General features: G+C 39.9%; 20 non-coding genes across 20 annotated transcripts; all 20 read right to left on the reverse strand.

Annotated features, from left to right (window-relative positions):
• Positions 1–308: 308 nt before the first annotated feature.
• Positions 309–390, reverse strand: TRNAS-CGA (transfer RNA serine (anticodon CGA)). Its single transcript has one exon. It is a non-coding gene; the product is annotated as a tRNA-Ser (tRNA).
• Positions 391–1,169: 779 nt separating this feature from the next.
• TRNAS-UGA (transfer RNA serine (anticodon UGA)) lies at positions 1,170–1,251 on the reverse strand. The gene has a single exon. It is a non-coding gene; the product is annotated as a tRNA-Ser (tRNA).
• Positions 1,252–2,047: 796 nt separating this feature from the next.
• On the reverse strand, positions 2,048–2,129 carry TRNAS-CGA (transfer RNA serine (anticodon CGA)). The gene has a single exon. It is a non-coding gene; the product is annotated as a tRNA-Ser (tRNA).
• A 779-nt stretch (positions 2,130–2,908) lies between these two features.
• Positions 2,909–2,990, reverse strand: TRNAS-UGA (transfer RNA serine (anticodon UGA)). The gene has a single exon. It is a non-coding gene; the product is annotated as a tRNA-Ser (tRNA).
• Positions 2,991–3,788: 798 nt separating this feature from the next.
• TRNAS-UGA (transfer RNA serine (anticodon UGA)) lies at positions 3,789–3,870 on the reverse strand. The gene has a single exon. It is a non-coding gene; the product is annotated as a tRNA-Ser (tRNA).
• A 779-nt stretch (positions 3,871–4,649) lies between these two features.
• TRNAS-UGA (transfer RNA serine (anticodon UGA)) lies at positions 4,650–4,731 on the reverse strand. Its single transcript has one exon. It is a non-coding gene; the product is annotated as a tRNA-Ser (tRNA).
• Positions 4,732–5,533: 802 nt separating this feature from the next.
• Positions 5,534–5,615, reverse strand: TRNAS-CGA (transfer RNA serine (anticodon CGA)). Its single transcript has one exon. It is a non-coding gene; the product is annotated as a tRNA-Ser (tRNA).
• A 779-nt stretch (positions 5,616–6,394) lies between these two features.
• Positions 6,395–6,476, reverse strand: TRNAS-UGA (transfer RNA serine (anticodon UGA)). The gene has a single exon. It is a non-coding gene; the product is annotated as a tRNA-Ser (tRNA).
• Positions 6,477–7,274: 798 nt separating this feature from the next.
• On the reverse strand, positions 7,275–7,356 carry TRNAS-UGA (transfer RNA serine (anticodon UGA)). Its single transcript has one exon. It is a non-coding gene; the product is annotated as a tRNA-Ser (tRNA).
• A 779-nt stretch (positions 7,357–8,135) lies between these two features.
• Positions 8,136–8,217, reverse strand: TRNAS-UGA (transfer RNA serine (anticodon UGA)). The gene has a single exon. It is a non-coding gene; the product is annotated as a tRNA-Ser (tRNA).
• A 798-nt stretch (positions 8,218–9,015) lies between these two features.
• Positions 9,016–9,097, reverse strand: TRNAS-CGA (transfer RNA serine (anticodon CGA)). The gene has a single exon. It is a non-coding gene; the product is annotated as a tRNA-Ser (tRNA).
• An 800-nt stretch (positions 9,098–9,897) lies between these two features.
• TRNAS-CGA (transfer RNA serine (anticodon CGA)) lies at positions 9,898–9,979 on the reverse strand. The gene has a single exon. It is a non-coding gene; the product is annotated as a tRNA-Ser (tRNA).
• Positions 9,980–10,775: 796 nt separating this feature from the next.
• On the reverse strand, positions 10,776–10,857 carry TRNAS-CGA (transfer RNA serine (anticodon CGA)). The gene has a single exon. It is a non-coding gene; the product is annotated as a tRNA-Ser (tRNA).
• A 789-nt stretch (positions 10,858–11,646) lies between these two features.
• Positions 11,647–11,728, reverse strand: TRNAS-CGA (transfer RNA serine (anticodon CGA)). Its single transcript has one exon. It is a non-coding gene; the product is annotated as a tRNA-Ser (tRNA).
• A 779-nt stretch (positions 11,729–12,507) lies between these two features.
• On the reverse strand, positions 12,508–12,589 carry TRNAS-UGA (transfer RNA serine (anticodon UGA)). The gene has a single exon. It is a non-coding gene; the product is annotated as a tRNA-Ser (tRNA).
• Positions 12,590–13,387: 798 nt separating this feature from the next.
• TRNAS-CGA (transfer RNA serine (anticodon CGA)) lies at positions 13,388–13,469 on the reverse strand. Its single transcript has one exon. It is a non-coding gene; the product is annotated as a tRNA-Ser (tRNA).
• Positions 13,470–14,269: 800 nt separating this feature from the next.
• Positions 14,270–14,351, reverse strand: TRNAS-UGA (transfer RNA serine (anticodon UGA)). The gene has a single exon. It is a non-coding gene; the product is annotated as a tRNA-Ser (tRNA).
• An 811-nt stretch (positions 14,352–15,162) lies between these two features.
• TRNAS-CGA (transfer RNA serine (anticodon CGA)) lies at positions 15,163–15,245 on the reverse strand. Its single transcript has one exon. It is a non-coding gene; the product is annotated as a tRNA-Ser (tRNA).
• Positions 15,246–16,023: 778 nt separating this feature from the next.
• On the reverse strand, positions 16,024–16,105 carry TRNAS-UGA (transfer RNA serine (anticodon UGA)). Its single transcript has one exon. It is a non-coding gene; the product is annotated as a tRNA-Ser (tRNA).
• Positions 16,106–16,903: 798 nt separating this feature from the next.
• On the reverse strand, positions 16,904–16,985 carry TRNAS-CGA (transfer RNA serine (anticodon CGA)). The gene has a single exon. It is a non-coding gene; the product is annotated as a tRNA-Ser (tRNA).
• Positions 16,986–26,747: the final 9,762 nt, after the last annotated feature.

The raw sequence follows: 26,747 nt of genomic DNA on the forward strand, positions 1-26,747 counted from the left end.
AGTAACGAGTTTATTTACGTTATTTGACATTTGATTGCTGAAAAAATTTGGTGTAGAGCATTTTTAGCAACCAATACAGTTCTGATCAGAGTTTCCAGAGATCAGTGAATCATACCATTAATGTCCTGGGAAACATCTAGTAATGTTTCTTTTAGTTTTCAAACTGCTTAGTTTCAATTTTGAGACTCAAATTTTGGAATATGAATACTTGTCCCATTTCATATCATTTGGCCCATTTTACCAACATAAATATAGCTTTACTGTTTTTGACAAATTCTAATGTTTTTGTCATGTTAAAACACTGAACAGGATGTGAACAGGATTTGAACCTGTGCGGGGAAACCCCATTGGATTTCGAGTCCAACGCCTTAACCACTCGGCCATCACAGCCAACTCAAAGATTAGCTATTCATGTTTTTGCAAAGTGCATGCAGAGGGAGAGCCTTGGAGAAATTTTGGGACTTAGTTCACCTGAATCTCTAATGATGAACTCTGTCATGGGCAAAATATCTTGGCTGACTCACTGAAAGAGAAAGGTGTGAACTCAGATTAACAAGTAGAAGGAGATAATTGGTTTGTATATTGAGGACTACTGGGATGTTGTTCACCAGATGTTTCTCATGGTCCCATTTGTGGTTGGAAACTGCACACTGCCAGGGAATTAATCTTCTTGATTTTTTTCTTAATCCCACCTTTTTCTATATTTTGTTTTCATTAAACTTTCACAAGCAAAATCCAATTTTTTAAAGGTAAAACACTGCACTGTGAACATGATTTCATACAGAATGTGAACTTTAAGTCCATCGTCTTAACTATGCGATTATAAAAAATGTATGCCATCACTGTTGGTTCTCCGATGTGTTTTAGTAACGAGTTTATTTACGTTATTTGACATTTGATTGCTGAAAAAATTTGGTGTAGAGCATTTTTAGCAACCAATACAGTTCTGATCAAAGTTTCCAGAGATCAGTGAATGATACCATTAATGTCCTGGGAAACATCTAGTAATGTTTCTTTTATTTTTCATACTGCTTAGTTTCAATTTTGAGACTCAAATTTTCGAATATGAATACTTGTCCCATTTCATATCATTTGGCCCATTTTACCAACATAAATATAGCTTTACTGTTTTTGACAAATTCTAATGTTTTTGTCATGTTAAAACACTACGCTGTGAACAGGATTTGAACCTGTGCGGGGAAACCCCATTGGATTTCAAGTCCAACGCCTTAACCACTCGGCCATCACAGCCAACTCAAAGATTAGCTATTCATGTTTTTGCAAAGTGCATGCAGAGGGAGAGCCCTGGAGAAATTTTGGGACTTAGTTCACCTGAATCTCTATTGACAAACTCTGTCATGGGCAAAATATCTTGGCTGACTCACTGAAAGAGAAAGGTGTGAACTCAGATTAACAAGTAGAAGGAGATAATTGGTTTGTACATTGAGGACTACAGGGATGTTGTTCACCAGATGTTTCTCATGGTCCCAATTGTGGTTGGAAACTGCACACTGCCAGGGAATTAATCTTCTTGATTTTTTTCTTAATCCCACCTTTTTCTATATTTTGTTTTCATTAAACTTTCACAAGCAAAATCCAATTTTTTAAAGGTAAAACACTGCACTGTGAACATGATTTCATACAGAATGTGAACTTTAATTCCATCGTCTTAACTATGCGATCATAAAAAACGTATGCGATCATAAAAAACGTATGCCATCACTGATGGTTCTCCGATGTGTTTTAGTAACGAGTTTATTTACGTTATTTGACATTTGATTGCTGAAAAAATTTGGTGTAGAGCATTTTTAGCAACCAACAGTTCTGATCAGAGTTTCCAGAGATCAGTGAATGATACCATTAATGTCCTGGGAAACATCTAGTAATGTTTCTTTTAGTTTTCAAACTGCTTAGTTTCAATTTTGAGACTCAAATTTTGGAATATGAATACTTGTCCCATTTCATATCATTTGGCCCATTTTACCAACATAAATATAGCTTTACTGTTTTTGACAAATTCTAATGTTTTTGTCATGTTAAAACACTACGCTGTGAACAGGATTTGAACCTGTGCGGGGAAACCCCATTGGATTTCGAGTCCAACGCCTTAACCACTCGGCCATCACAGCCAACTCAAAGATTAGCTATTCATGTTTTTGCAAAGTGCATGCAGAGGGAGAGCCTTGGAGAAATTTTGGGACTTAGTTCACCTGAATCTCTAATGATGAACTCTGTCATGGGCAAAATATCTTGGCTGACTCACTGAAAGAGAAAGGTGTGAACTCAGATTAACAAGTAGAAGGAGATAATTGGTTTGTATATTGAGGACTACTGGGATGTTGTTCACCAGATGTTTCTCATGGTCCCATTTGTGGTTGGAAACTGCACACTGCCAGGGAATTAATCTTCTTGATTTTTTTCTTAATCCCACCTTTTTCTATATTTTGTTTTCATTAAACTTTCACAAGCAAAATCCAATTTTTTAAAGGTAAAACACTGCACTGTGAACATGATTTCATACAGAATGTGAACTTTAAGTCCATCGTCTTAACTATGCGATTATAAAAAATGTATGCCATCACTGTTGGTTCTCCGATGTGTTTTAGTAACGAGTTTATTTACGTTATTTGACATTTGATTGCTGAAAAAATTTGGTGTAGAGCATTTTTAGCAACCAATACAGTTCTGATCAAAGTTTCCAGAGATCAGTGAATGATACCATTAATGTCCTGGGAAACATCTAGTAATGTTTCTTTTATTTTTCATACTACTTAGTTTCAATTTTGAGACTCAAATTTTGGAATATGAATACTTGTCCCATTTCATATCATTTGGCCCATTTTACCAACATAAATATAGCTTTACTGTTTTTGACAAATTCTAATGTTTTTGTCATGTTAAAACACTACGCTGTGAACAGGATTTGAACCTGTGCGGGGAAACACCATTGGATTTCAAGTCCAACGCCTTAACCACTCGGCCATCACAGCCAACTCAAAGATTAGCTATTCATGTTTTTGCAAAGTGCATGCAGAGGGAGAGCCCTGGAGAAATTTTGGGACTTAGTTCACCTGAATCTCTATTGACAAACTCTGTCATGGGCAAAATATCTTGGCTGACTCACTGAAAGAGAAAGGTGTGAACTCAGATTAACAAGTAGAAGGAGATAATTGGTTTGTACATTGAGGACTACAGGGATGTTGTTCACCAGATGTTTCTCATGGTCCCAATTGTGGTTGGAAACTGCACACTGCCAGGGAATTAATCTTCTTGATTTTTTTCTTAATCCCACCTTTTTCTATATTTTGTTTTCATTAAACTTTCACAAGCAAAATCCAATTTTTTAAAGGTATAACACTGCACTGTGAACATGATTTCATACAGAATGTGAACTTTAATTCCATCGTCTTAACTATGCGATCATAAAAAACGTATGCGATCATAAAAAACGTATGCCATCACTGATGGTTCTCCGATGTGTTTTAGTAACGAGTTTATTTACGTTATTTGACATTTGATTGCTGAAAAAATTTGGTGTAGAGCATTTTTAGCAACCAATACAGTTCTGATCAGAGTTTCCAGAGATCAGTGAATCATACCATTAATGTCCTGGGAAACATCTAGTAATGTTTCTTTTAGTTTTCAAACTGCTTAGTTTCAATTTTGAGACTCAAATTTTGGAATATGAATACTTGTCCCATTTCATATCATTTGGCCCATTTTACCAACATAAATATAGCTTTACTGTTTTTGACAAATTCTAATGTTTTTGTCATGTTAAAACACTACGCTGTGAACAGGATTTGAACCTGTGCGGGGAAACCCCATTGGATTTCAAGTCCAACGCCTTAACCACTCGGCCATCACAGCCAACTCAAAGATTAGCTATTCATGTTTTTGCAAAGTGCATGCAGAGGGAGAGTCTTGGAGAAATTTTGGGACTTAGTTCACCTGAATCTTTATTGATGAACTCTGTCATGGGCAAAATATCTTGGCTGACTCACTGAAAGAGAAAGGTGTGAACTCAGATTAACAAGTAGAAGGAGATAATTGGTTTGTATATTGAGGACTACTGGGATGTTGTTCACCAGATGTTTCTCATGGTCCCATTTGTGGTTGGAAACTGCACACTGCCAGGGAATTAATCTTCTTGATTTTTTTCTTAATCCCACCTTTTTCTATATTTTGTTTTCATTAAACTTTCACAAGCAAAATCCAACTTTTTAAAGGTAAAACACTGCACTGTGAACATGATTTCATACAGAATGTGAACTTTAAGTCCATCGTCGTAACTATGCGATTATAAAAAATGTATGCCATCACTGTTGGTTCTCCGATGAGTTTTAGTAACGAGTTTATTTACGTTATTTGACATTTGATTGCTGAAAAAATTTGGTGTAGAGCATTTTTAGCAACCAATACAGTTCTGATCAAAGTTTCCAGAGATCAGTGAATGATACCATTAATGTCCTGGGAAACATCTAGTAATGTTTCTTTTATTTTTCATACTGCTTAGGTTCAATTTTGAGACTCAAATTTTGGAATATGAATACTTGTCCCATTTCATATCATTTGGCCCATTTTACCAACATAAATATAGCTTTACTGTTTTTGACAAATTCTAATGTTTTTGTCATGTTAAAACACTACGCTGTGAACAGGATTTGAACCTGTGCGGGGAAACCCCATTGGATTTCAAGTCCAACGCCTTAACCGCTCGGCCATCACAGCCAACTCAAAGATTAGCTATTCATGTTTTTCCAAAGTGCATGCAGAGGGAGAGCCCTGGAGAAATTTTGGGACTTAGTTCACCTGAATCTCTATTGACAAACTCTGTCATGGGCAAAATATCTTGGCTGACTCACTGAAAGAGAAAGGTGTGAACTCAGATTAACAAGTAGAAGGAGATAATTGGTTTGTACATTGAGGACTACAGGGATGTTGTTCACCAGATGTTTCTCATGGTCCCAATTGTGGTTGGAAACTGCACACTGCCAGGGAATTAATCTTCTTGATTTTTTTCTTAATCCCACCTTTTTCTATATTTTGTTTTCATTAAACTTTCACAAGCAAAATCCAATTTTTTAAAGGTAAAACACTGCACTGTGAACATGATTTCATACAGAATGTGAACTTTAATTCCATCGTCTTAACTATGCGATCATAAAAAACGTATGCGATCATAAAAAACGTATGCCATCACTGATGGTTCTCCGATGTGTTTTAGTAACGAGTTTATTTACGTTATTTGACATTTGATTGCTGAAAAAATTTGGTGTAGAGCATTTTTAGCAACCAATACAGTTCTGATCAGAGTTTCCAGAGATCAGTGAATCATACCATTAATGTCCTGGGAAACATCTAGTAATGTTTCTTTTAGTTTTCAAACTGCTTAGTTTCAATTTTGAGACTCAAATTTTGGAATATGAATACTTGTCCCATTTCATATCATTTGGCCCATTTTACCAACATAAATATAGCTTTACTGTTTTTGACAAATTCTAATGTTTTTGTCATGTTAAAACACTGAACAGGATGTGAACAGGATTTGAACCTGTGCGGGGAAACCCCATTGGATTTCGAGTCCAACGCCTTAACCACTCGGCCATCACAGCCAACTCAAAGATTAGCTATTCATGTTTTTGCAAAGTGCATGCAGAGGGAGAGCCTTGGAGAAATTTTGGGACTTAGTTCACCTGAATCTCTAATGATGAACTCTGTCATGGGCAAAATATCTTGGCTGACTCACTGAAAGAGAAAGGTGTGAACTCAGATTAACAAGTAGAAGGAGATAATTGGTTTGTATATTGAGGACTACTGGGATGTTGTTCACCAGATGTTTCTCATGGTCCCATTTGTGGTTGGAAACTGCACACTGCCAGGGAATTAATCTTCTTGATTTTTTTCTTAATCCCACCTTTTTCTATATTTTGTTTTCATTAAACTTTCACAAGCAAAATCCAATTTTTTAAAGGTAAAACACTGCACTGTGAACATGATTTCATACAGAATGTGAACTTTAAGTCCATCGTCTTAACTATGCGATTATAAAAAATGTATGCCATCACTGTTGGTTCTCCGATGTGTTTTAGTAACGAGTTTATTTACGTTATTTGACATTTGATTGCTGAAAAAATTTGGTGTAGAGCATTTTTAGCAACCAATACAGTTCTGATCAAAGTTTCCAGAGATCAGTGAATGATACCATTAATGTCCTGGGAAACATCTAGTAATGTTTCTTTTATTTTTCATACTGCTCAGTTTCAATTTTGAGACTCAAATTTTCGAATATGAATACTTGTCCCATTTCATATCATTTGGCCCATTTTACCAACATAAATATAGCTTTACTGTTTTTGACAAATTCTAATGTTTTTGTCATGTTAAAACACTACGCTGTGAACAGGATTTGAACCTGTGCGGGGAAACCCCATTGGATTTCAAGTCCAACGCCTTAACCACTCGGCCATCACAGCCAACTCAAAGATTAGCTATTCATGTTTTTGCAAAGTGCATGCAGAGGGAGAGCCCTGGAGAAATTTTGGGACTTAGTTCACCTGAATCTCTATTGACAAACTCTGTCATGGGCAAAATATCTTGGCTGACTCACTGAAAGAGAAAGGTGTGAACTCAGATTAACAAGTAGAAGGAGATAATTGGTTTGTACATTGAGGACTACAGGGATGTTGTTCACCAGATGTTTCTCATGGTCCCAATTGTGGTTGGAAACTGCACACTGCCAGGGAATTAATCTTCTTGATTTTTTTCTTAATCCCACCTTTTTCTATATTTTGTTTTCATTAAACTTTCACAAACAAAATCCAATTTTTTAAAGGTATAACACTGCACTGTGAACATGATTTCATACAGAATGTGAACTTTAATTCCATCGTCTTAACTATGCGATCATAAAAAACGTATGCGATCATAAAAAACGTATGCCATCACTGATGGTTCTCCGATGTGTTTTAGTAACGAGTTTATTTACGTTATTTGACATTTGATTGCTGAAAAAATTTGGTGTAGAGCATTTTTAGCAACCAATACAGTTCTGATCAGAGTTTCCAGAGATCAGTGAATCATACCATTAATGTCCTGGGAAACATCTAGTAATGTTTCTTTTAGTTTTCAAACTGCTTAGTTTCAATTTTGAGACTCAAATTTTGGAATATGAATACTTGTCCCATTTCATATCATTTGGCCCATTTTACCAACATAAATATAGCTTTACTGTTTTTGACAAATTCTAATGTTTTTGTCATGTTAAAACACTACGCTGTGAACAGGATTTGAACCTGTGCGGGGAAACCCCATTGGATTTCAAGTCCAACGCCTTAACCACTCGGCCATCACAGCCAACTCAAAGATTAGCTATTCATGTTTTTGCAAAGTGCATGCAGAGGGAGAGTCTTGGAGAAATTTTGGGACTTAGTTCACCTGAATCTTTATTGATGAACTCTGTCATGGGCAAAATATCTTGGCTGACTCACTGAAAGAGAAAGGTGTGAACTCAGATTAACAAGTAGAAGGAGATAATTGGTTTGTATATTGAGGACTACTGGGATGTTGTTCACCAGATGTTTCTCATGGTCCCATTTGTGGTTGGAAACTGCACACTGCCAGGGAATTAATCTTCTTGATTTTTTTCTTAATCCCACCTTTTTCTATATTTTGTTTTCATTAAACTTTCACAAGCAAAATCCAACTTTTTAAAGGTAAAACGCTGCACTGTGAACATGATTTCATACAGAATGTGAACTTTAAGTCCATCGTCTTAACTGTGCGATTATAAAAAATGTATGCCATCACTGTTGGTTCTCCGATGAGTTTTAGTAACGAGTTTATTTACGTTATTTGACATTTGATTGCTGAAAAAATTTGGTGTAGAGCATTTTTAGCAACCAATACAGTTCTGATCAAAGTTTCCAGAGATCAGTGAATGATACCATTAATGTCCTGGGAAACATCTAGTAATGTTTCTTTTATTTTTCATACTGCTTAGGTTCAATTTTGAGACTCAAATTTTGGAATATGAATACTTGTCCCATTTCATATCATTTGGCCCATTTTACCAACATAAATATAGCTTTACTGTTTTTGACAAATTCTAATGTTTTTGTCATGTTAAAACACTACGCTGTGAACAGGATTTGAACCTGTGCGGGGAAACCCCATTGGATTTCAAGTCCAACGCCTTAACCGCTCGGCCATCACAGCCAACTCAAAGATTAGCTATTCATGTTTTTCCAAAGTGCATGCAGAGGGAGAGCCCTGGAGAAATTTTGGGACTTAGTTCACCTGAATCTCTATTGACAAACTCTGTCATGGGCAAAATATCTTGGCTGACTCACTGAAAGAGAAAGGTGTGAACTCAGATTAACAAGTAGAAGGAGATAATTGGTTTGTACATTGAGGACTACAGGGATGTTGTTCACCAGATGTTTCTCATGGTCCCAATTGTGGTTGGAAACTGCACACTGCCAGGGAATTAATCTTCTTGATTTTTTTCTTAATCCCACCTTTTTCTATATTTTGTTTTCATTAAACTTTCACAAGCAAAATCCAATTTTTTAAAGGTAAAACACTGCACTGTGAACATGATTTCATACAGAATGTGAACTTTAATTCCATCGTCTTAACTATGCGATCATAAAAAACGTATGCGATCATAAAAAACGTATGCCATCACTGATGGTTCTCCGATGTGTTTTAGTAACGAGTTTATTTACGTTATTTGACATTTGATTGCTGAAAAAATTTGGTGTAGAGCATTTTTAGCAACCAATACAGTTCTGATCAGAGTTTCCAGAGATCAGTGAATCATACCATTAATGTCCTGGGAAACATCTAGTAATGTTTCTTTTAGTTTTCAAACTGCTTAGTTTCAATTTTGAGACTCAAATTTTGGAATATGAATACTTGTCCCATTTCATATCATTTGGCCCATTTTACCAACATAAATATAGCTTTACTGTTTTTGACAAATTCTAATGTTTTTGTCATGTTAAAACACTACGCTGTGAACAGGATTTGAACCTGTGCGGGGAAACCCCATTGGATTTCGAGTCCAACGCCTTAACCACTCGGCCATCACAGCCAACTCAAAGATTAGCTATTCATGTTTTTGCAAAGTGCATGCAGAGGGAGAGCCTTGGAGAAATTTTGGGACTTAGTTCACCTGAATCTCTATTGACAAACTCTGTCATGGGCAAAATATCTTGGCTGACTCACTGAAAGAGAAAGGTGTGAACTCAGATTAACTAGTAGAAGGAGATAATTGGTTTGTACATTGAGGACTACAGGGATGTTGTTCACCAGATGTTTCTCATGGTCCCAATTGTGGTTGGAAACTGCACACTGCCAGGGAATTAATCTTCTTGATTTTTTTCTTAATCCCACCTTTTTCTATATTTTGTTTTCATTAAACTTTCACAAGCAAAATCCAATTTTTTAAAGGTAAAACACTGCACTGTGAACATGATTTCATACAGAATGTGAACTTTAATTCCATCGTCTTAACTATGCGATCATAAAAAACGTATGCGATCATAAAAAACGTATGCCATCACTGATGGTTCTCCGATGTGTTTTAGTAACGAGTTTATTTACGTTATTTGACATTTGATTGCTGAAAAAATTTGGTGTAGAGCATTTTTAGCAACCAACAGTTCTGATCAGAGTTTCCAGAGATCAGTGAATGATACCATTAATGTCCTGGGAAACATCTAGTAATGTTTCTTTTAGTTTTCAAACTGCTTAGTTTCAATTTTGAGACTCAAATTTTGGAATATGAATACTTGTCCCATTTCATATCATTTGGCCCATTTTACCAACATAAATATAGCTTTACTGTTTTTGACAAATTCTAATGTTTTTGTCATGTTAAAACACTGAACAGGATGTGAACAGGATTTGAACCTGTGCGGGGAAACCCCATTGGATTTCGAGTCCAACGCCTTAACCACTCGGCCATCACAGCCAACTCAAAGATTAGCTATTCATGTTTTTGCAAAGTGCATGCAGAGGGAGAGTCTTGGAGAAATTTTGGGACTTAGTTCACCTGAATCTTTATTGATGAACTCTGTCATGGGCAAAATATCTTGGCTGACTCACTGAAAGAGAAAGGTGTGAACTCAGATTAACAAGTAGAAGGAGATAATTGGTTTGTATATTGAGGACTACTGGGATGTTGTTCACCAGATGTTTCTCATGGTCCCATTTGTGGTTGGAAACTGCACACTGCCAGGGAATTAATCTTCTTGATTTTTTTCTTAATCCCACCTTTTTCTATATTTTGTTTTCATTAAACTTTCACAAGCAAAATCCAATTTTTTAAAGGTAAAACACTGCACTGTGAACATGATTTCATACAGAATGTGAACTTTAATTCCATCGTCTTAACTATGCGATCATAAAAAACGTATGCGATCATAAAAAACGTATGCCATCACTGATGGTTCTCCGATGTGTTTTAGTAACGAGTTTATTTACGTTATTTGACATTTGATTGCTGAAAAAATTTGGTGTAGAGCATTTTTAGCAACCAACAGTTCTGATCAGAGTTTCCAGAGATCAGTGAATGATACCATTAATGTCCTGGGAAACATCTAGTAATGTTTCTTTTAGTTTTCAAACTGCTTAGTTTCAATTTTGAGACTCAAATTTTGGAATATGAATACTTGTCCCATTTCATATCATTTGGCCCATTTTACCAACATAAATATAGCTTTACTGTTTTTGACAAATTCTAATGTTTTTGTCATGTTAAAACACTACGCTGTGAACAGGATTTGAACCTGTGCGGGGAAACCCCATTGGATTTCGAGTCCAACGCCTTAACCGCTCGGCCATCACAGCCAACTCAAAGATTAGCTATTCATGTTTTTGCAAAGTGCATGCAGAGGGAGAGCCTTGGAGAAATTTTGGGACTTAGTTCACCTGAATCTCTATTGACAAACTCTGTCATGGGCAAAATATCTTGGCTGACTCACTGAAAGAGAAAGGTGTGAACTCAGATTAACAAGTAGAAGGAGATAATTGGTTTGTACATTGAGGACTACAGGGATGTTGTTCACCAGATGTTTCTCATGGTCCCAATTGTGGTTGGAAACTGCACACTGCCAGGGAATTAATCTTCTTGATTTTTTTCTTAATCCCACCTTTTTCTATATTTTGTTTTCATTAAACTTTCACAAGCAAAATCCAATTTTTTAAAGGTAAAACACTGCACTGTGAACATGATTTCATACAGAATGTGAACTTTAATTCCATCGTCTTAACTATGCGATCATAAAAAACGTATGCGATCATAAAAAACGTATGCCATCACTGATGGTTCTCCGATGTGTTTTAGTAACGAGTTTATTTACGTTATTTGACATTTGATTGCTGAAAAAATTTGGTGTAGAGCATTTTTAGCAACCAACAGTTCTGATCAGAGTTTCCAGAGATCAGTGAATGATACCATTAATGTCCTGGGAAACATCTAGTAATGTTTCTTTTAGTTTTCAAACTGCTTAGTTTCAATTTTGAGACTCAAATTTTGGAATATGAATACTTGTCCCATTTCATATCATTTGGCCCATTTTACCAACATAAATATAGCTTTACTGTTTTTGACAAATTCTAATGTTTTTGTCATGTTAAAACACTGAACAGGATTTGAACCTGTGCGGGGAAACCCCATTGGATTTCGAGTCCAACGCCTTAACCACTCGGCCATCACAGCCAACTCAAAGATTAGCTATTCATGTTTTTGCAAAGTGCATGCAGAGGGAGAGCCTTGGAGAAATTTTGGGACTTAGTTCACCTGAATCTCTAATGATGAACTCTGTCATGGGCAAAATATCTTGGCTGACTCACTGAAAGAGAAAGGTGTGAACTCAGATTAACAAGTAGAAGGAGATAATTGGTTTGTATATTGAGGACTACTGGGATGTTGTTCACCAGATGTTTCTCATGGTCCCATTTGTGGTTGGAAACTGCACACTGCCAGGGAATTAATCTTCTTGATTTTTTTCTTAATCCCACCTTTTTCTATATTTTGTTTTCATTAAACTTTCACAAGCAAAATCCAATTTTTTAAAGGTAAAACACTGCACTGTGAACATGATTTCATACAGAATGTGAACTTTAAGTCCATCGTCTTAACTATGCGATTATAAAAAATGTATGCCATCACTGTTGGTTCTCCGATGTGTTTTAGTAACGAGTTTATTTACGTTATTTGACATTTGATTGCTGAAAAAATTTGGTGTAGAGCATTTTTAGCAACCAATACAGTTCTGATCAAAGTTTCCAGAGATCAGTGAATGATACCATTAATGTCCTGGGAAACATCTAGTAATGTTTCTTTTATTTTTCATACTGCTTAGTTTCAATTTTGAGACTCAAATTTTCGAATATGAATACTTGTCCCATTTCATATCATTTGGCCCATTTTACCAACATAAATATAGCTTTACTGTTTTTGACAAATTCTAATGTTTTTGTCATGTTAAAACACTACGCTGTGAACAGGATTTGAACCTGTGCGGGGAAACCCCATTGGATTTCAAGTCCAACGTCTTAACCGCTCGGCCATCACAGCCAACTCAATGATTAGCTATTCATGTTTTTCCAAAGTGCATGCAGAGGGAGAGCCCTGGAGAAATTTTGGGACTTAGTTCACCTGAATCTCTATTGACAAACTCTGTCATGGGCAAAATATCTTGGCTGACTCACTGAAAGAGAAAGGTGTGAACTCAGATTAACAAGTAGAAGGAGATAATTGGTTTGTACATTGAGGACTACAGGGATGTTGTTCACCAGATGTTTCTCATGGTCCCAATTGTGGTTGGAAACTGCACACTGCCAGGGAATTAATCTTCTTGATTTTTTTCTTAATCCCACCTTTTTCTATATTTTGTTTTCATTAAACTTTCACAAGCAAAATCCAATTTTTTAAAGGTAAAACACTGCACTGTGAACATGATTTCATACAGAATGTGAACTTTAATTCCATCGTCTTAACTATGCGATCATAAAAAACGTATGCGATCATAAAAAACGTATGCCATCACTGATGGTTCTCCGATGTGTTTTAGTAACGAGTTTATTTACGTTATTTGACATTTGATTGCTGAAAAAATTTGGTGTAGAGCATTTTTAGCAACCAATACAGTTCTGATCAGAGTTTCCAGAGATCAGTGAATCATACCATTAATGTCCTGGGAAACATCTAGTAATGTTTCTTTTAGTTTTCAAACTGCTTAGTTTCAATTTTGAGACTCAAATTTTGGAATATGAATACTTGTCCCATTTCATATCATTTGGCCCATTTTACCAACATAAATATAGCTTTACTGTTTTTGACAAATTCTAATGTTTTTGTCATGTTAAAACACTACGCTGTGAACAGGATTTGAACCTGTGCGGGGAAACCCCATTGGATTTCGAGTCCAACGCCTTAACCACTCGGCCATCACAGCCAACTCAAAGATTAGCTATTCATGTTTTTGCAAAGTGCATGCAGAGGGAGAGCCTTGGAGAAATTTTGGGACTTAGTTCACCTGAATCTCTATTGACAAACTCTGTCATGGGCAAAATATCTTGGCTGACTCACTGAAAGAGAAAGGTGTGAACTCAGATTAACAAGTAGAAGGAGATAATTGGTTTGTACATTGAGGACTACAGGGATGTTGTTCACCAGATGTTTCTCATGGTCCCAATTGTGGTTGGAAACTGCACACTGCCAGGGAATTAATCTTCTTGATTTTTTTCTTAATCCCACCTTTTTCTATATTTTGTTTTCATTAAACTTTCACAAGCAAAATCCAATTTTTTAAAGGTAAAACACTGCACTGTGAACATGATTTCATACAGAATGTGAACTTTAATTCCATCGTCTTAACTATGCGATCATAAAAAACGTATGCGATCATAAAAAACGTATGCCATCACTGATGGTTCTCCGATGTGTTTTAGTAACGAGTTTATTTACGTTATTTGACATTTGATTGCTGAAAAAATTTGGTGTAGAGCATTTTTAGCAACCAACAGTTCTGATCAGAGTTTCCAGAGATCAGTGAATGATACCATTAATGTCCTGGGAAACATCTAGTAATGTTTCTTTTAGTTTTCAAACTGCTTAGTTTCAATTTTGAGACTCAAATTTTGGAATATGAATACTTGTCCCATTTCATATCATTTGGCCCATTTTACCAACATAAATATAGCTTTACTGTTTTTGACAAATTCTAATGTTTTTGTCATGTTAAAACACTGAACAGGATGTGAACAGGATTTGAACCTGTGCGGGGAAACCCCATTGGATTTCAAGTCCAACGCCTTAACCACTCGGCCATCACAGCCAACTCAAAGATTAGCTATTCATGTTTTTGCAAAGTGCATGCAGAGGGAGAGTCTTGGAGAAATTTTGGGACTTAGTTCACCTGAATCTTTATTGATGAACTCTGTCATGGGCAAAATATCTTGGCTGACTCACTGAAAGAGAAAGGTGTGAACTCAGATTAACAAGTAGAAGGAGATAATTGGTTTGTATATTGAGGACTACTGGGATGTTGTTCACCAGATGTTTCTCATGGTCCCATTTGTGGTTGGAAACTGCACACTGCCAGGGAATTAATCTTCTTGATTTTTTTCTTAATCCCACCTTTTTCTATATTTTGTTTTCATTAAACTTTCACAAGCAAAATCCAATTTTTTAAAGGTAAAACACTGCACTGTGAACATGATTTCATACAGAATGTGAACTTTAATTCCATCGTCTTAACTATGCGATCATAAAAAACGTATGCGATCATAAAAAACGTATGCCATCACTGATGGTTCTCCGATGTGTTTTAGTAACGAGTTTATTTACGTTATTTGACATTTGATTGCTGAAAAAATTTGGTGTAGAGCATTTTTAGCAACCAACAGTTCTGATCAGAGTTTCCAGAGATCAGTGAATGATACCATTAATGTCCTGGGAAACATCTAGTAATGTTTCTTTTAGTTTTCAAACTGCTTAGTTTCAATTTTGAGACTCAAATTTTGGAATATGAATACTTGTCCCATTTCATATCATTTGGCCCATTTTACCAACATAAATATAGCTTTACTGTTTTTGACAAATTCTAATGTTTTTGTCATGTTAAAACACTGAACAGGATGTGAACAGGATTTGAACAGGATTTGAACCTGTGCGGGGAAACCCCATTGGATTTCGAGTCCAACGCCTTAACCACTCGGCCATCACAGCCAACTCAAAGATTAGCTATTCATGTTTTTGCAAAGTGCATGCAGAGGGAGAGTCTTGGAGAAATTTTGGGACTTAGTTCACCTGAATCTTTATTGATGAACTCTGTCATGGGCAAAATATCTTGGCTGACTCACTGAAAGAGAAAGGTGTGAACTCAGATTAACAAGTAGAAGGAGATAATTGGTTTGTATATTGAGGACTACTGGGATGTTGTTCACCAGATGTTTCTCATGGTCCCATTTGTGGTTGGAAACTGCACACTGCCAGGGAATTAATCTTCTTGATTTTTTTCTTAATCCCACCTTTTTCTATATTTTGTTTTCATTAAACTTTCACAAGCAAAATCCAACTTTTTAAAGGTAAAACGCTGCACTGTGAACATGATTTCATACAGAATGTGAACTTTAAGTCCATCGTCGTAACTATGCGATTATAAAAAATGTATGCCATCACTGTTGGTTCTCCGATGAGTTTTAGTAACGAGTTTATTTACGTTATTTGACATTTGATTGCTGAAAAAATTTGGTGTAGAGCATTTTTAGCAACCAATACAGTTCTGATCAAAGTTTCCAGAGATCAGTGAATGATACCATTAATGTCCTGGGAAACATCTAGTAATGTTTCTTTTATTTTTCATACTGCTTAGGTTCAATTTTGAGACTCAAATTTTGGAATATGAATACTTGTCCCATTTCATATCATTTGGCCCATTTTACCAACATAAATATAGCTTTACTGTTTTTGACAAATTCTAATGTTTTTGTCATGTTAAAACACTACGCTGTGAACAGGATTTGAACCTGTGCGGGGAAACCCCATTGGATTTCAAGTCCAACGCCTTAACCGCTCGGCCATCACAGCCAACTCAAAGATTAGCTATTCATGTTTTTCCAAAGTGCATGCAGAGGGAGAGCCCTGGAGAAATTTTGGGACTTAGTTCACCTGAATCTCTATTGACAAACTCTGTCATGGGCAAAATATCTTGGCTGACTCACTGAAAGAGAAAGGTGTGAACTCAGATTAACAAGTAGAAGGAGATAATTGGTTTGTACATTGAGGACTACAGGGATGTTGTTCACCAGATGTTTCTCATGGTCCCAATTGTGGTTGGAAACTGCACACTGCCAGGGAATTAATCTTCTTGATTTTTTTCTTAATCCCACCTTTTTCTATATTTTGTTTTCATTAAACTTTCACAAGCAAAATCCAATTTTTTAAAGGTATAACACTGCACTGTGAACATGATTTCATACAGAATGTGAACTTTAATTCCATCGTCTTAACTATGCGATCATAAAAAACGTATGCGATCATAAAAAACGTATGCCATCACTGATGGTTCTCCGATGTGTTTTAGTAACGAGTTTATTTACGTTATTTGACATTTGATTGCTGAAAAAATTTGGTGTAGAGCATTTTTAGCAACCAATACAGTTCTGATCAGAGTTTCCAGAGATCAGTGAATGATACCATTAATGTCCTGGGAAACATCTAGTAATGTTTCTTTTAGTTTTCAAACTGCTTAGTTTCAATTTTGAGACTCAAATTTTGGAATATGAATACTTGTCCCATTTCATATCATTTGGCCCATTTTACCAACATAAATATAGCTTTACTGTTTTTGACAAATTCTAATGTTTTTGTCATGTTAAAACACTACGCTGTGAACAGGATTTGAACCTGTGCGGGGAAACCCCATTGGATTTCGAGTCCAACGCCTTAACCACTCGGCCATCACAGCCAACTCAAAGATTAGCTATTCATGTTTTTGCAAAGTGCATGCAGAGGGAGAGCCTTGGAGAAATTTTGGGACTTAGTTCACCTGAATCTCTATTGATGAACTCTGTCATGGGCAAAATATCTTGGCTGACTCACTGAAAGAGAAAGGTGTGAACTCAGATTAACAAGTAGAAGGAGATAATTGGTTTGTATATTGAGGACTACTGGGATGTTGTTCACCAGATGTTTCTCATGGTCCCATTTGTGGTTGGAAACTGCACACTGCCAGGGAATTAATCTTCTTGATTTTTTTCTTAATCCCACCTTTTTCTATATTTTGTTTTCATTAAACTTTCAAAAGCAAAATCCAATTTTTTAAAGGTAAAACACTGCACTGCGAACATGATTTCATACAGAATGTGTACTTTAAGTCCATCGTCTTAACTATGAGATCATAAAAAACGTATGCCATCACTGTTGGTTCTCCGATGTGTTTTAGTAACGAGTAGGGTTGAGCGAAACGGATTGTTAATTTTCATAGGTCGCCGACTTTTGGCAAAGTCGGCGTCTCATGAAACCGAGCCGATCCCTGTGTGGGGTCGGCCATGCCGTACGCGACTTTTGCGCCAAAGTCACGTTTCAATGACGCTAAAAGCGCCATTTCTCAGCCAATGAAGGTGGACGCAGAGTGTGGGCAGCGTGATGACATAGATCTCAGTCCCCACCATCTTCGAGAAGGGCATTGCAGTGATTGGCTTGCTTTCTGCGGCGTCACAGGGGCTATAAAGGGGCGTTCCCGCCGACCGCCATCTTACTGCTGCTGATCTGAGCGTAGGGAGAGGTTGCTGCAGCTTCTTCGGAAGCAGGGATAGTGATAGGCAGGGTACATAAAGCCACAAACCGCTTGTGCTGTAGCGATTTCCACTGTCCAATACCACCTTTTGTTTGCAGGACAGTGGAAGCTACATTTTTTTTCTCAGCGCTGTAGCTCATTGGGCTGCCCTAGAAGGCTCCCTGATAGCTGCGTTGCTTTGTGTGTACACCGCTGTGTAAACCAACTGCTTTTCTCAAAGCACAAATCCTGTTTTTTCTTCCTTTCTGCACAGCTATCTTGTGTGTTTGTCCACACTTTTGTGTGCAGCAGTCCTTTTTACAGCTGCCTGCCATACTTTTCTGAGATAACTGCAGGGAGATAAGTATTGGCAAGTCTGCCTCCGTGCCATTGCTGTGTGTGGCATCTCTCTCTCATTGTGTGGCACCGAAAACACTGTGTAATACTTGGCCTTTTTTTTTTTTTCTAAATTCTCCCTTTTCCAAAAAAAAAATTAGTGGGAGATAAATATTGTCAAGTCTGCCTCCATGCCATTGCTGTGTGTGGCATCTCTCTCGCATTGTGTGGCACTGAAAACACTGTGTAATACTTGGCCATTTTTTTGGGGGGGGGTACATTCTCCCTTTTTTAAAAAAAAAAAATATTGGGAGATAAATATTGTCAAGTCTGCCTCCGTGCCATTGCTGTGTGTGGCATCTCTCTCTCATTGTGTGGCACCGAAAACACTGTGTAATACATGTCCTTTTTTTTTTTTTTTCTAAATTCTCCCTTTTCCAAAAAAAAAAATTAGTGGGAGATAAATATTGTCAAGTCTGCCTCCGTGCAATTGCTGTGTGTGGCATCTCTCTCTCATTGTGTGGCACCGAAAACACTGTGTAATACTTGCCCTTTTTTTTTTTTCTAAATTCTCCCTTTTCAAAAAAAAAAATTAGTGGGAGATAAATATTGTCAAGTCTGCCTCCGTGCCATTGCTGTGTGTGGCATCTCTCTCTCATTGTGTGCCACTGAAAACACTGTAATACTTGGCCATTTTTTTTGGGGGGGTACATTCTCCCTTTTAAAAAAAAAATATATTGGGAGATAAATATTGGCAAGTCTGCCTCCGTGCCATTGCTGTGTGTGGCATCTCCCTCTCATTGTGTGCCACTGAAAACACTGTGTAATAGTTGGCCATTTTTTTGGGGGGGGTACATTCTCCCTTTAAAAAAAAAAATAAAATATTGGGAGATAAATATTGGCAAGTCTGCCTCCGTGCCATTGCTGTGTGTGGCATCTCTCTCTCTCATTGTGTGGCACCAAAAACACTGTGTAATACTTGGCCTTTTTTTTTTTTCTAAATTCTCCCTTTTCCCCAAAAAAAATTAGTGGGAGATAAATATTGTCAAGTCTGCCTCTGTGCCATTGCTGTGTGTGGCATCTCTCTCTCATTGTGTGGCACTGAAAACACTGTGTAATACTTGGCCATTTTTTGGGGGGGAGTACATTCTCCCTTTTCAAAAAAAAAAATTATTGGGAGATAAATATTGGCAAGTCTGCCTCCGTGCCATTGCTGTGTGTGGCATCTCTCTCTCTCATTGTGTGGCACTGAAAACACTGTGTAATACTTGGCCTTTTTTTTTTTTTTTTTCATAAATTCTCCCTTTTCCAAAAAAAAAATTAGTGGGAGATAAATATTGGCAAGTCTGCCTCCGTGCCATTGCTGTGTGTGGCATCTTTCTCTCATTGTGTGGCACTGAAAACACTGTGTAATAGTTGGCCATTTTTTTGGGGGGGTACATTCTCCCTTTTAAAAAAAAAATATATATTGGGAGATAAATATTGGCAAGTCTGCCTCCGTGCCATTGCTGTGTGTGGCATCTCTCTCTCATTGTGTGCCACTGAAAACACTGTGTAATAGTTGGCCATTTTTTTGGGGGGGGGGTACATTCTCCCTTTTCAAAAAAAAAAAAAATTAGTGGGAGATAAATATTGTGAAGTCTGCCTCTGTGCCATTGCTGTGTGTGGCATCTCTCTCTCATTGTGTGCCACTGAAAACACTGTGTAATACTGGGCCTTTTTTTTTAGTGGGAGATTAAGATTGGCATTTCTGCTTGAGTGCTGGGCCTGTGTGTGCCATCTGTCTCAAATTATTGGGCCACAGAAAACCTAGTGTGTAACATTGGGCCTGATTTTCCTTTCAGTGTCAGGCACCTATAAAGGTATATATAAATCCTACAGAAGTTTGAGTTCACCTTATAAGTTGTTTTACAGTAACAAATAGTGTTACTTTGGTTACGTTTTGCAAGCAATGAGGAAGTCTAGTGGAAGAGGTCGTGGCCGTGGGCGGTCATTGTCAGCTGGTAATGATGGTAGTGGTGGTGGAGCATCAGGTGGTCGTGGTAAAAGCAGTACAGCACCTAAGTCTCGAGTTGTTGAGCCAGGTTCGTTGTCTGGCTACACAAGGCCTCGAACGCTCTCTTTTCTGGGAGTAGGAAAACCACTTTTGAAGCCGGAGCAGCAGGAACAAGTATTGGCTTTCATTGCTGACTCTGCCTCTAGCTCTTTCGCCTCCTCCTCGGAAAGTGCCAAATGTCAGAGCAGTGCATCGTCAGTGGATGCTCCCGGTCAGGGACAAGTCGCTTCCTTGTCTTCTTCACCCAGAACAAGAGAGAAGGATGCGTCAGGAGACACAACGGGTTACTCCATGGAGCTCTTTACACATACCGTTCCTGGGTTAGACAGTGAAACAGTTAACAGGCCATGTCCATTAGAAGTTGAATCGGACATGGAGTGCACAGATGCACAGCCACAGCCAGATTACTATGCTGTTCCTTTGACTCAGACCAGAACATTGCCCTCGCAGTGTACTGAGGCAGAATCAAACCCAGCAGAGACTATGGTGCCCCGTCACGGACGCTATACCACCGGCTTACACGGTGACACAGACGAAATCGCACACGACATAGAAGAGGAGGTCATAGATGACCCAGTTGTGGACCCCGATTGGCAGCCATTGGGGGAACAGGGTGCAGGCGGCAGTAGTTCTGAAGCGGAGGAGGAGGAGCCGCAGCAGGCATCAACATCACAACAGGTTCCATCTACCGGGCCCGTATCTGGCCAAAAACGCGTGGCAAAACCAAAACCAGTTGGAGGACAGCGTGGCCATCCGGTTAAAGAAGCTCAGTCTGCAATGCCTGAAAAGGTATCCAATAGTAGAAAGAGTGCAGTCTGGCATTTTTTTAAACAACATCCAAATGATCAGCGCAAAGTCATCTGTCAAAAATGTTCAACAACCTTAAGCAGAGGTCAGAATCTTAAAAGTCTAAATACAAGTTGCATGCATAGACATTTATCCACCATGCATTTGCAAGCCTGGACTAACTACCAAACATCCCTAAAGGTTGCAGCACCCTCGGCCAATGAAGCTAGTCAGCAACGCTACATCCCTTCCCTCCCTGTAAGCCGACCATTTCCCACACCACCTGCAGTATCTGTGCAGCTTTCGTCACCAGGCCAAAGCAGTCAGGGAATCACCAGGTTAGTAGTAGGAAACACTGCATGTAGGGCACCGGCAAGAATACCATCTCCAACCCTCTCTCACTCACCCATGTCCACCGGCACCACCGGTAGTTCCACGATCTCCAGCTCTCCAGTCCAGCTCACCCTACATGAGACTCTTGTTAGGAAAAGGAAGTACTCATCCTCGCATCCGCGTACACAGGGTTTGAATGCCCACATTGCTAGACTAATCTCATTAGAGATGATGCCCTACCGGTTAGTTGAAAGCGAAGCTTTCAAAGCGCTGATGGACTATGCTGTACCACGCTACGAACTACCCAGTCGGCACTTCTTTTCTAGAAAAGCCATCCCAGCACTCCAACAGCATGTTAAAGACCGCATCGTCCATGCACTCAGGCAGTCTGTGACTGCAAAGGTGCACCTGTCAACAGATGCATGGACCAGTAGGCATGGCCAGGGACGTTACGTGTCCATCACGGCACACTGGGTGAATGTGGTGGATGCAGGGTCCACAGGGGACAGCAATATTGGGACAGTTTTGCCTAGCCCACGGTCAAGGAAAGAGTTGGCTGTAGGCGTTCACCCCCCCTCCTCCTCTTCATCCTCCTCATGCAGAAGCGAGAGCTCGTCCACACACCGCAGTCGCACATCCACTACATCCACAGCTGCCACTGTTGCACACCAGGTGTGCCATTATGGGACAGCTAGTGGCAACCGTCAGCAGGCTGTATTGGCAATGAAGTGTTTGGGCGACAACAGACACACCGCGGAAGTTCTGTCCGAGTTCTTGCAGAATGAAACTCAGTCATGGCTGGGCACTGTACATCTTGAGGCAGGCAAGGTTGTGAGTGATAACGGAAGGAATTTCATGGCTCCCATAGCCCTTTCCCAACTGAAACACATTCCTTGCCTGGCTCACACCTTAAACCTGGTGGTGCAATGCTTCCTGAAAAGTTACCCGGGGTTACCCGACCTGCTCCTCAAAGTGCGCAGACTTTGCTCGCATATCCGCCGTTCGCCCGTACACTCCAGCTGTATGCAGAACTATCAGCGGTCTTTGAACCTTCCCCAGCATCGCCTAATCATCGACATTGCAACAAGGTGGAACTCCACACTGCACATGCTTCAGAGACTGTGTGAACAGAGGCGTGCTGTTATGTTTTTGTGGGAGGATACACATACACGGGCAGGCAGTTGGATGGCAGACATGGAGTTGTCAGGTGTGCAGTGGTCGAAGCCACAAGACCTGTGTCAAGTCCTTCAGTGTTTTGAGGAATGCACACGGCTGGTTAGTGCAGACAACGCCATAATAAGCATGAGCATCCCCCTAATGCGTCTGCTGATGCAAAGTTTGATGCACATAAAGGAGCAGGTGTCTGCAGCCGAGGAAGAGGAAAGCCTTGATGACAGTCAGCCATTGTCTGGTCAGGGCCGTGTAGAGGACGGGGTAGCGGGCGAAGAGGAGGAGGAGGTCGAGGAGGATGATGGGGATGAGTACTTTTTTAATGAGGAAGCTTCTCCTGGGCCAACAGAAATTAGTGGCGTTGCAAGGCCGGGTTCTGTTTTTGTAAGGGAGACAAGTGACGTAGATTTGCCTGTAACTGCCCCTCAAACCAGCACAACCGCAAATTTGCCAACAGGAACTTTGGCCCACATGGCGGATTATGCCTTACGTATCCTCAAAAAGGACCCACGCATTACTAAAATGATGAGCGATGATGATTACTGGTTGGCCTGCATCCTTGACCCTCGCTATAAAGGCAAATTGCAAAATATTATGCCACATGAGAACCTCAAACAAATCTTAGCAACCAAACAAGCTACTCTTGTAGACTGTTTGATTCAGGCATTCCCAGCACACAGCGCCGGTGATGGTTCTCACACAAGCTGCAGGGGGCTACATGGCAGAGGTGTTAGAGGTGCACAGATCAGAAGTGGCGTTGGACAGAGGGGTTTTCTGACCAGGTTGTGGAGTGATTTCGCAATGACCGCAGAAAGGACAGGTACTGCAGCATCTATTCAAAGTGACAGGAGACAACATTTGTCCAGTATGGTTACTAACTATTTTTCTTCCCTTATCGATGTTCTCCCTCAACCGTCATTCACATTTGATTACTGGGCATCAAAATTAGACACCTGGCCTGAATTGGCAGAATATGCGTTGCAGGAGCTTGCTTGCCCAGCAGCTAGTGTGCTATCAGAAAGAGTATTCAGTGCTGCTGGTTCAATATTAACCGAAAAAAGGACTCGTCTGGCTACCCAAAATGTGGATGATCTCACCTTCATTAAAATGAACCACTCCTGGATTTCAAATTATTTTGCCCCACCTTTCCCGGCTGACACCTAGCTTTCCTATAAAAAGGTCTTGCTTGTGGACTGGTCTTACTGAGTGTTCCAATCTGTTAATTTGCAGCAGCTGTTTGTCCAGCATATGACATGTTTACACCTCCCCCAATGGGAAAAATCCCCCCACGGGGCCGTTGTCTCGCCACTTGGCGCAAGCACCCGTTACACTGCTGATTGTCTGAAGAGGCGGGTGTGCCTGCTTTTGGTCGATGGCATTGCCACTGGGTCCCTCATAGTACAATGTAGTGTCTCTGGCGGTGGTGGTGCGCACCCAACGTCAGACACACCGTTGTAACATGAGGGGCCCTGGGGCAGTACCGCCGGCCACAATAGAGTTCCCCCCCCACAGCTCAAACTGTGCTCTACCACGTGCAAAATTATCTCGCACAGCTCCACCAATGTTTAGTCTATGCACTGATCATTCAATGCCTGGCACTGACAAACAATACCAATTTGTTTGCATCTATGATACTAGTTAAAGTAGTCTGGGTCAGTGTCCTATATTGACTCCAGTAAATACTAATTTACTGCCAAATTACTTTGTCATTAACTCTGCAGATGAGCCCAACCCTGTACCTAAGCATGCCACCCTTTTTTTACTTATAGTTGTTTTGCGAGACATTAACATCTATTTATTTTTTTGGAGTACTAACTGTGTCAGACACTCCTTTCAATACTCCTCCACTGACCACAATGCTGCCTGCCTGTGTATCCATGTAACCGATGTAAAACTGCCATGAGCCTATTGTTTGTTATTTTAGGCCTTTGATAGCCTGTCTGCCGTCCCTACTTGCATTACTCCTCCACTGGCCACAATGCTGCCTGCCTGTGCATCCATGTAACCGATATAAAACTGCCATGAGCCTATTGTTTGTTATTTTAGGCCTTTGATAGCCTGTCTGCGGTCCCTACTTGCATTACTCCTCCACTGACCACAATGCTGCCTGCCTGTGTATCCATGTAACCGATGTAAAACTGCCATGAGCCTATTGTTTGTTATTTTAGGCCTTTGATAGCCTGTCTGCCGTCCCTACTTGCATTACTCCTCCACTGACCACAATGCTGCCTGCCTGTGCATCCATGTAACCGATATAAAACTGCCATGAGCCTATTGTTTGTTATTTTAGGCCTTTGATAGCCTGTCTGCGGTCCCTACTTGCATTACTCCTCCACTGACCACAATGCTGCCTGCCTGTGTATCCATGTAACCGATTTCAAACTGCCATGACTGCCTACTGTTTGTTATTTTAGACCTTTGATAGCCTGTCTGCGGTCCCTACTTGCAATACTCCTCCACTGACCACAATGCTGCCTGGAGTGCCTGCCTGTGTATCCATGTAACCGATGTAAAACTGCCATGACTGCCTACTGTTTGTTATTCTAGGCCTTTGATAGCCTGTCTGCGGTCCCTACTTGCATTACTCCTCCACTGACCACAATGCTGCCTGCCTGTGCATCCATGTAACCGATATAAAACTGCCATGAGCCTATTGTTTGTTATTTTAGGCCTTTAATAGCCTGTCTGCGGCCCCTATTTGCAATACTCCTCCACTGACCACAATGCTGCCTGGAGTGCCTGCCTGTGTATCCATGTAACCGATGTAAAACTGCCATGACTGCCTACTGTTTGTTATTTTAGGCCTTTGTGAGCCTGTCTGTGGCCCCTACTTGCAATACTCCTCCACTGACCACAATGCTGCCTGCCTGTGTATCCATGTAACCGATTTCAAACTGCCATGACTGCCTACTGTTTGTTATTTTAGGCCTTTGTGAGCCTGTCTGCGGCCCCTACTTGCAATACTCCTCCACTGACCACAATGCTGCCTGCCTGTGTATCCATGTAACCGATGTAAAACTGCCATGACTGCCTACTGTTTGTTATTTTAGGCCTTTGATAGCCTGTCTGCGGTCCCTGTTATGACCCCAGTGGACAGGGTCTCAGAGGAACGTGTAAGTCTGCGAGATTCAAAAATCCAGCTCATAGGGCTGTGGTAACTGGGTTGACCAAATAGCTACTCCTAACGCCAACACTAGAAGTAGCCTTGGATCATGCCTACAGTGATCGCTAGATGACTCGCGCCAGCCGGAGAATCTAACTACCCCTAGGAGAAGAAAACAAAGACCTCTCTTGCCTCCAGAGAAAGGGACCCCAAAGCAAGATACAAGCCCCCCACAAATAATAACGGTGAGGTAAGAGGAAATGACAAACACAGAAATGAACCAGGTTCAGCAAAGAGAGGCCAGCTTACTAATAGCAGAATATAGCAAGATAACTTATCTGGTCAACAAAAACCCTATAAAAATCCACGCTGGAGATTCAAGAACCCCCGAACCGTCTAACGGTCCGGGGGGAGAACCCCAGCCACCTAGAGCTTCCAGCAAAGGTCAGGATACAGATTGGAACAAGCTGGACAAAAATACCAAACAAAACAAAAGCAAAAAGCAAGGAAGCAGACTTAGCTAGAAATACAGGAACCAGGATCATAGGACAAGAGCACAACAGATTAGCTCTGATTTCAACGATGCCAGGCATTGAACTGAAGGTCCAGGGAGCTTATATAGCAACGCCCCTGAACTAACGGCCCAGGTGAGGATATAGGAAAAGACAGAAGCTCCAGAGTCAAATCACTAATGACCACTAGAGGGAGCAAAAAGCAAAATTACAACAGGTCCCTACTTGCATTACTCCTCCACTGACCACAATGCTGCCTGCCTGTGCATCCATGTAACCGATATAAAACTGCCATGAGCCTATTGTTTGTTATTTTAGGCCTTTGATAGCCTGTCTGCGGCTCCTACTTGCAATACTCCTCCACTGACCACAATGCTGCCTGGAGTGCCTGCCTGTGTATCCATGTAACCGATGTAAAACTGCCATGACTGCCTACTGTTTGTTATTTTAGGCCTTTGTGAGCCTGTCTGCGGCCCCTACTTGCAATACTCCTCCACTGACAACAATGCTGCCTGCCTGTGTATCCATGTAACCGATTTCAAACTGCCATGACTGCCTACTGTTTGTTATTTTAGGCCTTTGTTAGCCTGTCTGTGGCCCCTACTTGCAATACTCCTCCACTGACCACAATGCTGCCTGCCTGTGTATCCATGTAA

The sequence above is a fragment of the Ranitomeya variabilis genome, chromosome 5, assembly GCF_051348905.1.
Source record: "Ranitomeya variabilis isolate aRanVar5 chromosome 5, aRanVar5.hap1, whole genome shotgun sequence".
Lineage (NCBI taxonomy): Eukaryota > Metazoa > Chordata > Amphibia > Anura > Dendrobatidae > Ranitomeya > Ranitomeya variabilis.